The sequence below is a fragment of the Pecten maximus genome, chromosome 1 (genome assembly GCF_902652985.1).
Source record: "Pecten maximus chromosome 1, xPecMax1.1, whole genome shotgun sequence".
NCBI classification, from domain to species: Eukaryota; Metazoa; Mollusca; class Bivalvia; order Pectinida; family Pectinidae; genus Pecten; species Pecten maximus.
The window spans coordinates 25,490,434-25,506,131 of NC_047015.1; the positions used below are offsets into that span (position 1 = coordinate 25,490,434).

General features: G+C 33.9%; 1 long non-coding RNA gene across 1 annotated transcript; it reads right to left on the bottom strand.

Annotated features, from left to right (window-relative positions):
* Positions 1–63: 63 nt before the first annotated feature.
* LOC117328707 lies at positions 64–11,679 on the bottom strand. The gene is made up of 4 exons (XR_004533025.1): positions 11,581–11,679; positions 4,988–5,075; positions 1,579–1,615; positions 64–347 (listed from the first exon to the last, which is right to left on the bottom strand). It is a non-coding gene; the product is annotated as an uncharacterized LOC117328707 (long non-coding RNA).
* Between the last annotated feature and the right edge of the window lie 4,019 nt (positions 11,680–15,698).

Here is a 15,698-nt window from a genome sequence, read left to right on the forward strand (position 1 = left end):
TCCCCTGTCTCACCCTTAACGGAGTGGAAGATTTTATTAATCTCACACGGTGTTTATTCCAACTGTTTTTTGTTTGTTTGTTTGTTTGTTTTTAATTTGTGGAAGTATATGAGAATATAATCAAATATGAGGGTGGAAATGGGGTATCGGAACCCTTCTGTAATACTGTTTCTAGTCAACATAGTGAAATAATCTCATTCTAGCTTCTGAGGGGATAAAAAAAATCCATACAAACTACTTGTCATGTGGTCATGCCATAACGCCTTAAGACCAGCTTTACTTTTGTCAATAAAACTCCTCGCAGGAATGTGAATCATTGCTGTAAAATTACCTCCGAAATCCTCGAGCTGAAAAAAATCAAATAAAAATATATTAACACAAATTATTCGCAAAATCTTTTCAAATAAAAATATTGACCACAGTTATATTGTTTTAATATGGTTTTCAATTACAATTTTGGCTTTTCAGCTAAAAGCAGCGCATGTATGAATGTAGTTTGCGAGTTATCCCCCCTTTGATTAGCTCAAACGATGGCACGGCATATGCATGCATTGTCCAGTATTCATGAACACAAGCCAATCAATACAATATTGCTAAGGTTATGTTATATGCCCTGTATTCATGGTTATCGAACTTAAAGCTTACATTGCACAGAACTAAAAGGAACAAGTTGGAATAGCGCAGCTAAATATTGATTCATAAGCAGGTGCACTTTAAGCCTGACCATTCATACTTCAAGGATTCGTTTCACTAGTGGCTGTTTTGCCTAATTCACATTTTTGGTCGCCTACCTAAGCATCAGCATCACTTCATTTTATATCAGTTGTTCATTGCGATATATGTTGCAGTTATTGATAATTTGACCTGAATATTAACCTATAACCGTGAACTTTAGAGATCTGACCTGATATAGATAATATTACAGGTCAGAATTCCCACCATCCCGGACGATGCTTCCTTACATTTTGTAATGTTTTATAATGTTAAGTCTATAATTCTAAGTTTTAGTTTGATAACATTTAATGACAGGTTTTAATAAATCATTTCACAATTGTAAGTAATAAGTTATTTTTACATAGATTTCTTTATCCGCCAAGCTCGCAAAAAAAATGAAGAAAAAAAAATTAAAGGCTCGTTCCATCAATCCTCATATTTAATAAATTAATTATTTGGGATCCTATAGACATAATCTTATCTAATTTGACGAATTTCCCGATATTTATTGATCATTTTGAGATGACCATGCAATAAATCAGTTTGATTATAGTACGGATGTACTTATAAACCAGTATTTGACAGTAACATATCAAGTAGAGTAGATCAATGTGGCATTTTGTCTTGTTTTATCTTATTTTCCTTATAAGAGTATAATATCTAGTGCTATTCTTATATATTTTCAATTTCATATTTACTGATTTATGAATTGAGCAAGTTCTTATGGCACACTAACATTTGGACAACAGATTGTTTAGCCAAGTGCATAGTCGGTCTTTATTTTCATTGTTTTATCAACCATAATGTGTTTCTGATAGGATAATATATACAATGTAAAGTTTTAAAAAAGGTCTCTGAACTTACGTTTTACTGTTTCCCTCCTCTGACAAAATCTTGTCATCTGAAAAAAAAAGAAGTCGTGTGAGTGGAAAACAATGAATAATAAAAAAAAGTTAGGTGTGACATCCATGTCATTCGTGGCCTATGCTCGTCAAAAAACCACTCGGAAATATGGGTTACTGTAGCCGTCTCGCGTTCAACATCCATTACTTGGATATATCATAAAGACGTCCTGTCTTCATTATCTATTACTCGGAAACCATAAAAGACTTCACCGTCCTCACCATTACTCAGAGATATTATAGTGAGGTTCTAAGTTCACCATCCATTACCCAAAGATATTATAGTGAGTTTCTAAGTTCACCATCCATTAACCAGAGCTATTATAGTGAGTTTTTTAAGTTCACCATCCATTACCCAAAGATATTATAGTGAGATTCTAAGTTCACCATCCATTAACCAGAGCTATTATAGTGAGTTTTTAAGTTCACCATCCATTACCCAAAGATATTATAGTGAGATTCTAAGTTCACCATCCATTAACCAGAGCTATTATAGTGAGTTTTTAAGTTCACCATCCCTTACTCAGAGATATCATAATGATGTCCTAAGTTCACCATCCATTACTCAGAGATTTAATAATGGCGTCTTGCCTTCCTCCATCACTCTACATTTTCGTTATTTATTACTCATCCATTATTAAGACACGTTTTAAATACGTCCCACGTTCATCATTTATTACGCTGTTACATAATAAACGCGTCTCACGTTCACCGCCCTTTTCTATGGACGTCCCACGTGAACCATTCATTACTAAGGGATATAAAGACGTCACACGTGAACTATCCATTACTAAGAGATATAAAGACGTCACACGTGTACTTTCCATTACTAATAGATATATACAGGGTCCCACATGTACCATCCATTACTTAAGAAATAATCAACGATGATTCGTGTATTATTGCAGGATATACAACGAGGACGAGGATATTTTGCAATTAAATTAATAACGAAGGCCGCAGGCCTGAGTTATTAATTAAAATTGCAAAATATCCTCGTCCTCGTTGTATATCCTGCAACAATACACGAGTCAAAGTTGATTATTTCTATTCTACCATGTACTGTTTAGTTCTTAGATCGACTTCTTTCTTATAGAAAAACAGCAAAGAAACCCCGAGAAAACCTTGTAATTTATTTCTTGAGTATTACATTATTTGTTGATGAAATATACAGGCAATACAGTATTACGATCAAGAGCATCTTCCATATGGCATTGATTTTGAAAATAAAAAAAAGGGATAAAAAAAAAAGAAAAAAAAGTGGGCCTCCGTAGGATTCGAACTTGCGTCGTGATAAAAAAATAATGAAAGACTAACCCATTAGCCCACTAGGCTATGGTGACCTTAAATAAAACGGGTGAATATTAGATATATAAAGTTGTTACAGCCGTGACTCCCGACCGTGTATTATTGGCACGAGCGTGTATTATTGGAAAATAATACATGGTTTTAAACCAATCAAAACTGGCGTTGCATAGCAAACATGGTAGAATAAGAGATAAAAGGACGTTCCTACGTGTATCACCCCTTACTAAGATATATAAGACATGTACCGTCCATTACTAAGTGATATGAAGACGTCCCACGTGTAACATCCTTTACTAAGAGATATAAAGACTTCCCACGTGTATTATCCTTTACTTAGGGGATAGTAAGTTGTTTTGAGTGGCTATACCGGCGATTAGAACATAAAATTTGGTTTGAACTCGAGACCGATAGGTCGAGAGTTTAAACCAAATTTCATGTTCTAATCGCCAGTATAGCCACGAAAATTCTAACACGTTTACTATCGCATATATTTAGAACATTGTTTTACATCGCTACAAGTACGCTGTTTATGGAACGCCAAATTAACATATATTCAATTAATTGAACCTATCTTCAATTATTTGAAGATAGGTTCAATTCAATTAAAGATAGGTTTAATTCAATTAGAGATAGGTTCAATTCGATTAGAGATAGGTTTAATTCAATTGAAGATAGGTTCAGTTCTATTAAAGATAGGTTTATACAAGACTAATTGAACCTATCTTCAATTGATTTCAACATATCTCTAATTGAATTGTACCTATCTCTAATTCAATTGAACCTATCTCTAATTGAATTGAACCTATCTTCAATTACGAACAAATAGGGGGAAAAGAGACGAATTAAAGATAGGTTCAATTGAATTAAAGATAGTTTTAATTTAATTAAGGATGTGTTGTATTTGAAGATGGGTTCAATTCAATCAGAGATAGGTTCAATTCAATTAGAGATTGGTTCAATTCAGTTAGAGATAGGTTCAATTCAATCAGAGATAGGTTCAATTCAATTAGAAATAGGTTCAATTCAATTGTACCTATCTTTAAATAATTAAAGATAGGTACAAATAATTGGACCTATCTTCAATTAATTGAATATATATGTGTTAATTTGGCGTTCCATAGCTGGTAAGTACTCTGTGACCTCCGCTAGTGACGTGTCATACTGTGGCGGATTGACCAATCAGAAAGAAGCTTTCAAAGTCGGTCAATTGGCCACGCCCATACTGGCGAGAGTTCGATCTGTATGTTGACGAAGCGGTGTATTTGGATTGCTGTGAAAGTCCTGTTACCGAAGATTTAACGACATATTTGGATTTACTCTGCAGTATGCATAACGAAATGTACGTTTTGACAAGTCAGTGTTGATGTGTTTCTACAGGCTCAACCGTTATGTGAAGTTGTTTGCACTTGTTCCATTTCATCTCGGATTTTACTTGGCTAGATGCCTACACACGGACGAAATGAACGTTTCAATCAATAAATGACGGTAAGAACGATGTTAACGATTTTTGTTAAATTTATTCAGTTAATTCATTCTTTTCGATTTCTTCACTTTCGATTCCAATCTCATGGGTCACCAATCATAAATGGTGCAGAGTGTTGAATTTCGCTACGAGTCGAACTTGACGCCATATTATTTTAATCAGAAACGGGGCGTGGCTTAACACAATAGATCGTGGTTCTATTGCAGATAAGAACATGGTCCGTAAACAATCAAAACACGCGTTGCAAACGAATCGTGTTAGAATAAGAGATATAAAGACTTCCCACGTGTATAATCCATTACTAAGAGATATGAAGACGTCCCACGTGTACCGTCCATTACTAAGAGATGTAAAGACTCCCCACGTGTATTATCCATTACTAAGATATAACTTTAGACTTCCCACGTGTACTATCCATTACTAAGATATAAAGACTTCCCTGATGTATCATCCTTTACTAAGAGATAAAAAGACGTTCACGCGTACCATCCATTACTAAGAGTTATTAGATTTAGGTTTTTAATTTCGGTTTGTACAGCATATAGTCGTAACATGTATGATATATTTCTATTGTACTTACTGTTGGGAAATCAACGAACGTAGCACAGGAGCCCCGAAGCAGCATGCATACAGCTACCATTGCCACCGCGCTTGCCTGCATACGCATTCTGATCAAAGAACAAAATTGTATCCGTTTACATATGTTATGCTGTAAATACATGCTTATAAATATAACAAATATAAGATAGTAAAATATTTACTACACCTTAAGATTGAATTTGAAAACAGGTTGATATGACCTAAGTGATTTTCAGATCTGCTTATCCACAAATAATTGGTACATAGATGTATGTAAATGATCATATATTGTAAATTGGAAGTTATATTTGGAATGGCCAAAAGTGTTAATTAACCTAGTGTTAAAGGCCTCAACGGTGCATGCGTAGGAGTCGACGAAGGATACTAAAAATAAGCGAAAACTAAAGGAAACCTAGATAGGGAGGATATGTCAATAATTCAATATTTCTGATAGGAACAATGGAATTTTGCACACTATACAAATTTGAACAAAACCAATTGCTCTTTGCAGCAATCTTAGACACAACCCATGAGGTAAGTTTAAAAAAAAACTCAAAACTTCCCATTTGCCGACTATGGTGTACTTAGTGTTGCCAATCAGAGGTGTATGACAGGGTTCGCTGTTCTATCGAAAATACTATTAAGTCAATGTCATATGATGTTTAATGATATAATACTCTAAAGAGTATTATTCGTTATAAATCATGAGCTCAAATATGAAGGTAAGTATTGCACAATGAATATGTAACACAATCTTAAGGACGCAACATTTTGAGGCGCATTTTAGCTGTGTCAATATGTAAATGGAAGTGATACACCAACTTTTGGTTCTTGTACACCAAAGATATTGTACATTTATCAGGCATATTATGTTGCGAAATTATGATAAAAATTGAAGAAAAATCGCGTTTGATAATTAAACACAAAAAGGTACTTCATTTCCAAATCAGGAAAGACCGATTTTAATTTTGAGCTCAACTGCATATCACGAATTTATAGAATTATGAAGTTATGTAATCTCAATCATGAAACATTTCAGCATTTTTATGCATATTTTAAATATTTCATTTTGTATAGAAGTCATCACCCACTTCCGAATTTTGTACACCAACATTCTTTGTTTACGATTCAATTGGTATGTTGGGTTTTTCAGCATAGTATAATACAAAAATATAACCCATACACTTACACTCGCACACAAGATCATAATTACATCACATATATGATATCATCATCATCATCATCATCATCATCATCATCATCATCATCGTCGTCGTCGTCGTCATCATTTAATATATCATCCTTTCCATGCTATACATTCGCTTACACGCATTAATTCATAATTATTTCACATACAGTGTAGTGACCACACCTATACATACAGCATCATCATCAATTTTCAAACTATACATGCGCTAATTAATAATTATTTCACATACAATGATACATTAATATTATCGTCATCACGCCTATGCATACATAATTTGGTCATCATCATCATCATCATCATCATCATCATCATCATCATCATCCACACTCGATATATCACCATTTTCATGATATACATTCAGATACATGCACTAATTAGTAATCTCACATAGTGACCAAAATCACTATCATCATTAACCATATACATACATAATTAGTTCATCAACATCATCACTCACTCAATATTTCACAATCAACATGCTATACAATCAGTTACATGCACTAATTATCTCACATAGTGACCAAAATCACTATCAACATCACACATACGTCATCATCACATACATTCCACAACAACAAAAAACAGAAGACAGGAGTTTGAATACGAGAGAGAGAGAGAGAGAGAGAGAGAGACAGAGACAGACAGACAGACAGAGAGAGACAGACAGACAGACAGAGAGGGGGCGGGATTCGAATGAAGCTAGAGGATAGAGAAAGTAAGAGAGATAGACTGGGCTAGAAATGAGACTTACTAAACAAATATCTCAAATGAAACAGTAAAAAATAACTATCATAGATATTTATCTTACATAGCTATATCAATATAATCTAGGGTCTCCAGGGAAAGTATGTAGAGAAACATAAAAAAAGAAAGAAGAATAGGAATAATACACTGGACATCATATCAATTCAGAAAAAAATTGTCAGCCAATTCTAATAATGTTCCCCATTTTCTCCATTCTTTGTCAAAGTTCTGGTGTACCTGGTCGCCTTGACTATTAGCAATGTATTTTTGAAAAATATAGAAATCTTTAATAGAATTAATTAGAGCATATGGACTTAATATTTTATGTAGACACCTTGTCTTGTATAAAACTTAATCATAATCAAAATTTCATTATCCAATCTATTTGTCGTACTATTCTTATTTCTAACAAAAACACCAAAAAGGAAACTTTTTTTTTGTTAAATTGTAATGGAATAAAGAGAGCATCAAGAAGTGTTTCTACAAATTTTGCAAAAATCTTTGTGTTTCTCGACATTCCCACAAAATATCAATGATTGTTTCTCGCTCTAAATTACCAAGATTATATACATATTGGACTATTCACCAGGACCATTTAAAACATGAGAGCATTTGTTGTTAGTATATGTTGAACTATTCTGTATTGAAACCATTGTAGTTTTGTGTTTTTTAGTAACCCTAAAAGGAGTTCCATAACTTTCTGGCTAGTTCAATTCACCATCTTCAAAACCTTCCTCCCATTTTCTCCTACCTCTAGAAATAATACTATTTTTTTACCATCAGATTATATAAATCCTTAGTCCCTTTCACACTTTTCATGAGTAGTAATATATTATAAGGAATGATTGGGTAGACTATTAACTGTTTTTCAAAGTTCATCTTTGCTAGGTATGTTCTGACAGCAGCAATCACACCCTGATATTGAAGAAAGTTGGTGTTTATTTGGTAGATCTCAGTAAATTCTTGGAATGAATAGAAAGTGCTCGTACTGTAATTTTTTACCAGATCATTAACTATTGTTACTCCTCTATTGTATCAAACTTTGTAAAAAAAAAAAGAAATTTCCCAGTAACTAAATTTCTATTATACCATAAATTATGGCATGGTCAGTATTAGGCTTTCCTGTTTTTCCCTTACTGTATCTGAATTATTGAACCGTATCCATGCTTTAAACACATCCTTCCAAAATGTGTTTTTACATTTATTCTGACATTCCTGAATATAACCACCGCCACAAGTAGATAGCTTATGTAAGTCTGAGTGTGTCTTAAAAATAAATGCCACTTGCATGTTTTTTTTATATAACCTTCTCACCCAACCTAATTTCAATGAGTCTATAAACAATCTTACATCAACCATTTTAAGACCCCCTTCATAATAATTCTGGGTTGCGACATCTCTCTTTATTTTGTCAGCCCTACTGTTCCATTAAAATGCGAAAAGAATTGAGTTAAGCTTCCTGCAGAATTAATTCATCAGGGTTTGGCAAGGAAATAAATAGATGATTAAACTGTGATAATAAAAGAGATTTTATTAAACTTATTCTCCCGAGAGGTATAGTATGTTGGTTGACTATATATAGCGAAAGGGTCGACAAAATTGGTAACCGAAAGATGTATATATACAAGACAAATTGTTGTATTAGACTCAATTCAGTTCCATTGGACTGTCTATTAAGGGTTTCATAATTTAGTGAGATTGTATAACTAACGGATTAACTAGCAAGTATCCTTCAGTTCGTCCGCTGGTCAAGTTGTACTGCATGGGGTGGGTAATACCACACCATTCAATGCCGATCTTATTTCATTTCTGAACATCAGCATTGCTTCGAAAAATTCAAAATCTTACAGATTATTAATAAGTTATTAATGTCCATATTTGTCAATATAATTTTTGTTCAAATTGTTTTTAAACTAAAAATCATTTCTTCAGTTAAAATTATATTTAAAGTTAGATGTCTTGTTGGTAGGTACATACGTTGATGTATATATAGCTTCAGAATATGGCAAGTGAGCTGTGACTAAACATATATTTATAATCTTTGTATGATACACATTCACTTTATCGCCATTCCATCACCATATCGTAGCTATTCATCTTACAGCATTCGTTATTTACATCACACGTAACACAGGACAGTGATATATGGATCTGAACTGAACCTGCTCACCTGTGTAGGAGAGTTCGAAAGGCAACTTCTGAGACATTTCAATACAGGTTGAAAAGAAAATTGACATTTTCCTTTTAAAATAAGGCAAAACATACTGTTTATAAAACATAAAACAATGAAGGATTTTGAATGCATTTGTATCTTATTCCCTAAAAAAATCTTCTCTCTTGTTCTAGTGATCAACACCCACATGATACATCATTAGGTCACATTCTCTCTGTGATGCCGTAGATTAAAATTGATCAATTACACTTAATCTGTGTAGGAGACGAGTGATCTTAACATTTTAACCCTCGTTTTCCTTTGGACACGACCCTCGGCATACCTCCAGGAAGATTCCACGTTCATAAGGAAGATTTTCTCCATCGCTCGATGGTAATCTTGACCAGACGTTATTCAAATATTCCTTATCTGTACAGATAAAAATGCCCGTATTTCTCCTGTTAAACCAAACCACACGAACCCAGACCTTTGTTGAAGCCAGATTGAGACCCCTTCACTAAATGATATTCCGTACAAACTTTGATAAAAATCCCCTGGATGATTTAAACAGATACAGATTTCCCTTATTTAGCCGTGCCCCTCTACTCACTGGTTATACAACATTAAACATTTCATCGAATTAGTTATTTGAAGTTTAATGGACGACAGACGTTGTGCCCTGGCATGGCATTTGGACCAGGTAAGCTGATTTTAATGTCTACATCATGTGTAAATCTATTACGTCTGAATTGTTTATTTTATCTTATATCAGTGATGACCTTTATACTCCTATGAATATGACGGTAGACAAAAAGGGACAAAAAAGTAACTGCTTTTGTCCCCATGTTTTCCTCGTTGTGTATATGCTAAAAATGTACTTTAACATGCACACTTAGCGTTTTCCTAGATTTGTGGAACAGTTAGTAAATTGTGTACAGACATGTCGACCCTTTGATATATATTGTTTACATGAGTAACGATCTTTTTTGTCGTAGGCAGAGTTTTATCATACGATGTAATGTCAATTTATATGCTAGCATCCAGCTAACAATGCAGCTTTTGTTATTATAATTTTGGTATTTTTTATTTACTTTCTAGATCGTGTGACGACGTACAGAACACACAGATATACAGCCGTACCAATTAAAATGACCATACCATCGTTTGAAATTTAGCTCTATCAAAATCGTTTAAATTACCACAAAATATATATCAAATGACGATCAAGCTTGCCAGTAAGTCTGATATTACTATATTAACGAAACAATGTTTTCTTTTAAGAAATTACATCCAGATCTAGCTTTGTCCTAAAATTGATCCTACACTGTAAACCGGGATACTTGATTGTTCATATTGTTGTTGGATTCGTTAATATGTATTTTATTATTTGTTTTGGATTATTTTGATTTCCTATAACTCTTTTACATTTCCGCATTGTTTGTCCTTCACCGTCTCTGTAGAATTCTACAAGGACTACAGAGCTTTATTCAGATACTAAATTGGGTACGTGTATGTTTAGAAGTGGTGTCTATCTTTTCCCTTTCTTTAATTGTTAGAACAAAATAGAAAAAAAAAGATTAAAAAAGAAATATCCTTCATCAATTGTATGTTGTTATTAAACAATATCGGTAAATGTATGTATGTGTCACACTGACATCATCAGGTAACCGATGTATTTTATACATTTATTGAAAAATACAAACAAGATATTTACGTATTCGTGAATTGATCATCTTCGTAGAAACATATTACGTAATTGTGTTTCAAAGGTAATGACAATGGAAATACAACAGTTTTTTTGTTTGAAATATAAAAACACTACATAGCTTCAATGGAAGAAAGCAAAGTATAATGTAATCAAATAGTAGCGTTTATTCGAATGTTTTCATAGAATCTATTGAAGGTTTCAGTTTCCATGTTTTGAATAGTATACATCCTGGTGTTACTGATTTATTACCAATATTAAATTAGGATATCTATAAAACTAAGTGGTCATAGCACAAAGCACTAGTATACCCATGTATGTCCTGGGTAGAGTAATACGTGATATATAACTTGTGTCTTTATATGGTGTATATAAAACATACCTTATCAATACACCAACATGTAACGAGTTTAACAGCATCGCTGGTGTTAAATACGGTTATCTATATCAGAAAATACAATTTAGCACCCTTAACAAAAGTTGCGGATACAGTCATATCTAATATTACCAAGCAACTGCAAAGCATGTCTGTATCGCTAAATAAATATCAAACGCAAAATTTTATACACAACAATATTGGTTATTTTATGACTATTAATTAAAATATTATTTGGTAAAATAAAATATAAAAGAAAAAAATGTGATGTAATATACAATAAAAACTTAAACATCTCGGATAAAGACATAATCAAACCTTGATCAAAATTATCAATAACTCTGATATTGTGCAATGAATCCTACCGTTCCCTGCTAACCTGTAAATGCGATATTAAATGTCCTTACCTGAGTTTGGAGGAATGCTGAAAGGTGTCTTTCTTTTCCAGGAGCTATCTTTTGAGAAAATCCAGGTATATTGCACTAAAATGAAGGTTTCGTTGAATTTAAGCTTAGATCTACACATAACGATTACCTGAAAGGCGTGGTTTAAACAGCGGGCGACACAAACCAGGTACTCGTGGAGTGTCTGTTGATAGCGCCCTCGTGTCATTTAGTGCGAAAATGATAAAACCGAACATTTTTTGCTACACTTCATTTTTAGTCCAGAAAATAATTTGATTGGTAGACACTGCTTTCTATGGATACGTATGGATGATTGCTTAACTATTTTGCATATTACATGACAGTTCGAGTTGTCAATCATAACAGTCAATTGTCTCTGTAACGAATTAGGTGACGTGGTGTAATCACACAATCTGTATGTATTCCCATTGGTTTTTGGTTGAGCTTAGGGTGAAGTGACGCACAACACATTCGAATAATAATGCGGAGAATAGTTAACCAAAAACAAATACTCCATCCCGGTGATACAAAGCGTCTTGATAACCAGACTCGCCGGATATTATTCATATTAACGAGAACCGAATTCTATGGTTAGTATAACCAGTCTAATGTTTTTGATGATTAATGTTTAATGATTTTGAATTATATATCATCAGCTTTTAATTGATAACGAGTTATTTATTAAACCATAATTAGAAATAAATACCTCTGAACTGTATATACATAAGACGAACGTGAAATTACAAATTTTACACGAATCCAAAATCAGATATGGTGATGATATCATTGTATGCGGAAAGAAAATAGCATCTCAATTGGCCAAGTTAATTAACCGAACAGTTGAGTATAAGATATAAAAATCAGTGTAGCGCAGACTGGTGAATATAACTATAGCGGTCATTAATGAATAAAATTCTAGCGGTCACTAATGAATAAAATTCTATGGTTCACTAAAGAAAAAAATCAACTGATCACTAGAAGGAATAAAAGTTTACCGATCACTGATGAATAAAAGTATCCCGATCACTTAGGTATAAAAGTTTACCGATCACTAATGAATGAAGTTCTAGCGATCACTAATGAATGAAGTTCTACCGATCACTAAAGTGTTAAATACTAGCTATCACCAAAGAATAAAATCATAGCAAGCACAAGTGGACAATATTCTAGCAATCACTAAAAAATAAAATTCTACTGATCACTAATGAATAAAAATCTACTGATCACTAATGAATAAAATTCTACTGATCACTAATGAATAAAAATCTACTAATCACTAATGAATAAAAATCTACTGATCACTAATGAATGAAATTCTACTGATCACTAATGAATAAAAATCTACTGATCACTAATGAATGAAATTCTACTGATCATTAATAAATGAAAATCTACTGATCACTAATGAATGAAAATCTACTGATCACTAATGAATAAAATACTAGCGATCACTAAAGGATAAAAAAGATATCTAGATATCACCAAAGCATAACATTTTAGCAATCACAAGTGGATAAAATTCTAGCGATCACTAAAGAGTAAAATTCTATCAATCACTTATGAATAAAAGCCTAGCGATCACAAATTAATAAAATTTTAGCTATCACCAATGAATAAAGCGACAGCTTAGTGAATTTGTTGCGTGAATCCACCAAAAGGTATTGTAGAGATTGCGGTTGTAAGCGATCTGTGTATTGAACTGATACTGGAGGTTTAGATCATGCTGAGATTAGGTCTTAGTATTAGTCATCATTGATAAAGTAATGTCTATCATGTCAAAAAATGGAATAGAATATGTCCTATGGAACTGGATGCGCTCATTTGAAAATAAAACTGACGAAAAACACACACGATGAATGTCATTGGGGCATTATAAATATTCGGATCCATGAAAATATGAGGGCGTAAATCGAAAAGTAGTAATATTTGAAATATAAAATAGCGAGTCGATAACGGATGAGTATTGCGGTATGATGTGTATGGGATGTATACTTATATAGCCATTTATAATTTGGCCCCTCTCTCCTGTGATGAAGAGGTCTTGATAACGTCGAACATCTCAGCTCCTGATTTACATCTATGTGAAGTTGGCATTTTGACATATATGTTGACCTACTCGCTCTCGTATTACTGACCTCTGTTTTTGAAATTCCATAGTGGAGCTAACAAATCAGTAAATTCTGTTGAAAGTCGTACCTACGGGTAAGCTACATTGACAGAGATGTAACACAATAGCCAGGCCGAGTATGAAGTGAATGTTTGTCCTGTTGTTACGATTTGTCGTGATGTCCGGCTATCTACCCCTTTGTTAAGGTCAGTTGAGGGCATCTTATTGTCCAGTGGTCTCAGTAGCGGTTTATTTTTTTCAGACCACACATTAACTTCTCAATTGACACATGCTGTACATTGGTCATTCGCAATGGTATTTAACCATTACGGAAAACTTCAAGGCATATATTTAACCTCATGCTGTTTTATTTGAAGCTTACAAGGAGCTTTCGATGACCACTGTCCAACTTGGTCACTCTAGTGGTTGACGATTTGTGGCGTCGGGAAAGTGTTTAACTGTTTATCTTTCAAATAGAGACGAACCTCGCTATCTCGATGTCAATGAGGGTCATTGGAGACTTCGAGTTATGTCGAGTATTCGAGGTAATGGGGTATATTTTATATATTTGTTTTACTGTCGGGATTATTTTTTACTTTGGGTCAAGACGAGACTTCGAGTTATGTCGAGTATTCGAGGTAACGGGGTATATTTTATATATTTGTTTTACTGTCGGGACTATTTTTTACTTCGGGTTATGCAGAGTCTTCGAGTTATCAGAATTCGAGATAGTGAAGTTTGACAGTAGTTAATAATAAAAAAATCGTCATGAAGTACAATGCTTTTCTCCCATACTGCTAGATATCTCGTGCTTTAACTCTGATTCCGTACCGGAAGTACAGTGTAGTTATAAGGCTCGCCCCCAGAAGTGTAAACAAAATCGCAGACTACATGTGCATTTTTGTAGTGTTGTTTTTTTTCATATAGAAACATAAAGGTTAGTGTAATATTTGTACATAATTAAGAAATATTGAACTAAATAAGCTCTAGATGTCACATTGAACACTCTAAAACGTCCTAGACACTGATATCTAAAATTCAAATGTAGCAAGCCGCCATATTGTTTACATTAACAACAAATTGGGAAAATGTAATCTATTATTCTAAGTGAAAACCATTAATCCAAACGAAATAAAAACGAATTTGACCACAAAAATGTTTGTTTCAAAAGTTTTGACCACCTTTTATCTGTCATTGCCTCGGTTGGTTATATATGTCGGGTGATGGTTTCAACAAATCAACACTTTGATAACGGTAACTAAGCCTGTCGACTGTAGTCGACAGCGGGGAAGACGGAGCACATTTTCATGTCGACTATAGTCGACAGCGGGGAAGAGGAGTTGTGTGTTAACTCTTTCAGTACCGTTGTCGACTATAGTCGAATGAAAATGTGCTCCCTCTTTCCTGTTGTCGACTATAGTCGACATAGAAATGTGCCGGGACATTCAGCTGTTTTGATCTTAATCTTTCATTTGCCCAAATTAGCCTTGAGTTTGAACGATCGTATTTCCATTTTATGTATTTAAAGAACGCAAGAAATCAAATCTAAAAGAGAACCGTTAGAATATCCCATACATACCAACGGAACACCGACATATCAACGGAACACTCACACATATCAACGGAACACTCACATATATCAACGGAACACTCACACATATCAACGGAACACTCACACATATCAACGGAACACTCACACATATCAACGGAACACCGACATATCAACGGAACACGCACACATATCAACGGAACACTCAGACATATCAACGGATCACTCAGACATCACGGATCACTCAGACATATCAACGGAACACTCAGACATCACGGATCACTCAGACATATCAACGGAACACTCAGACATATCAACGGAACACCCACACATATCAACGGAACACTCATACATATCAACGGAACACTCACACATATCAACGGAACACTTACACATATCAACGGAACACTCACACATATCAACGGAACACTCACACATATCAACGGAACACTCACAATTATCAAC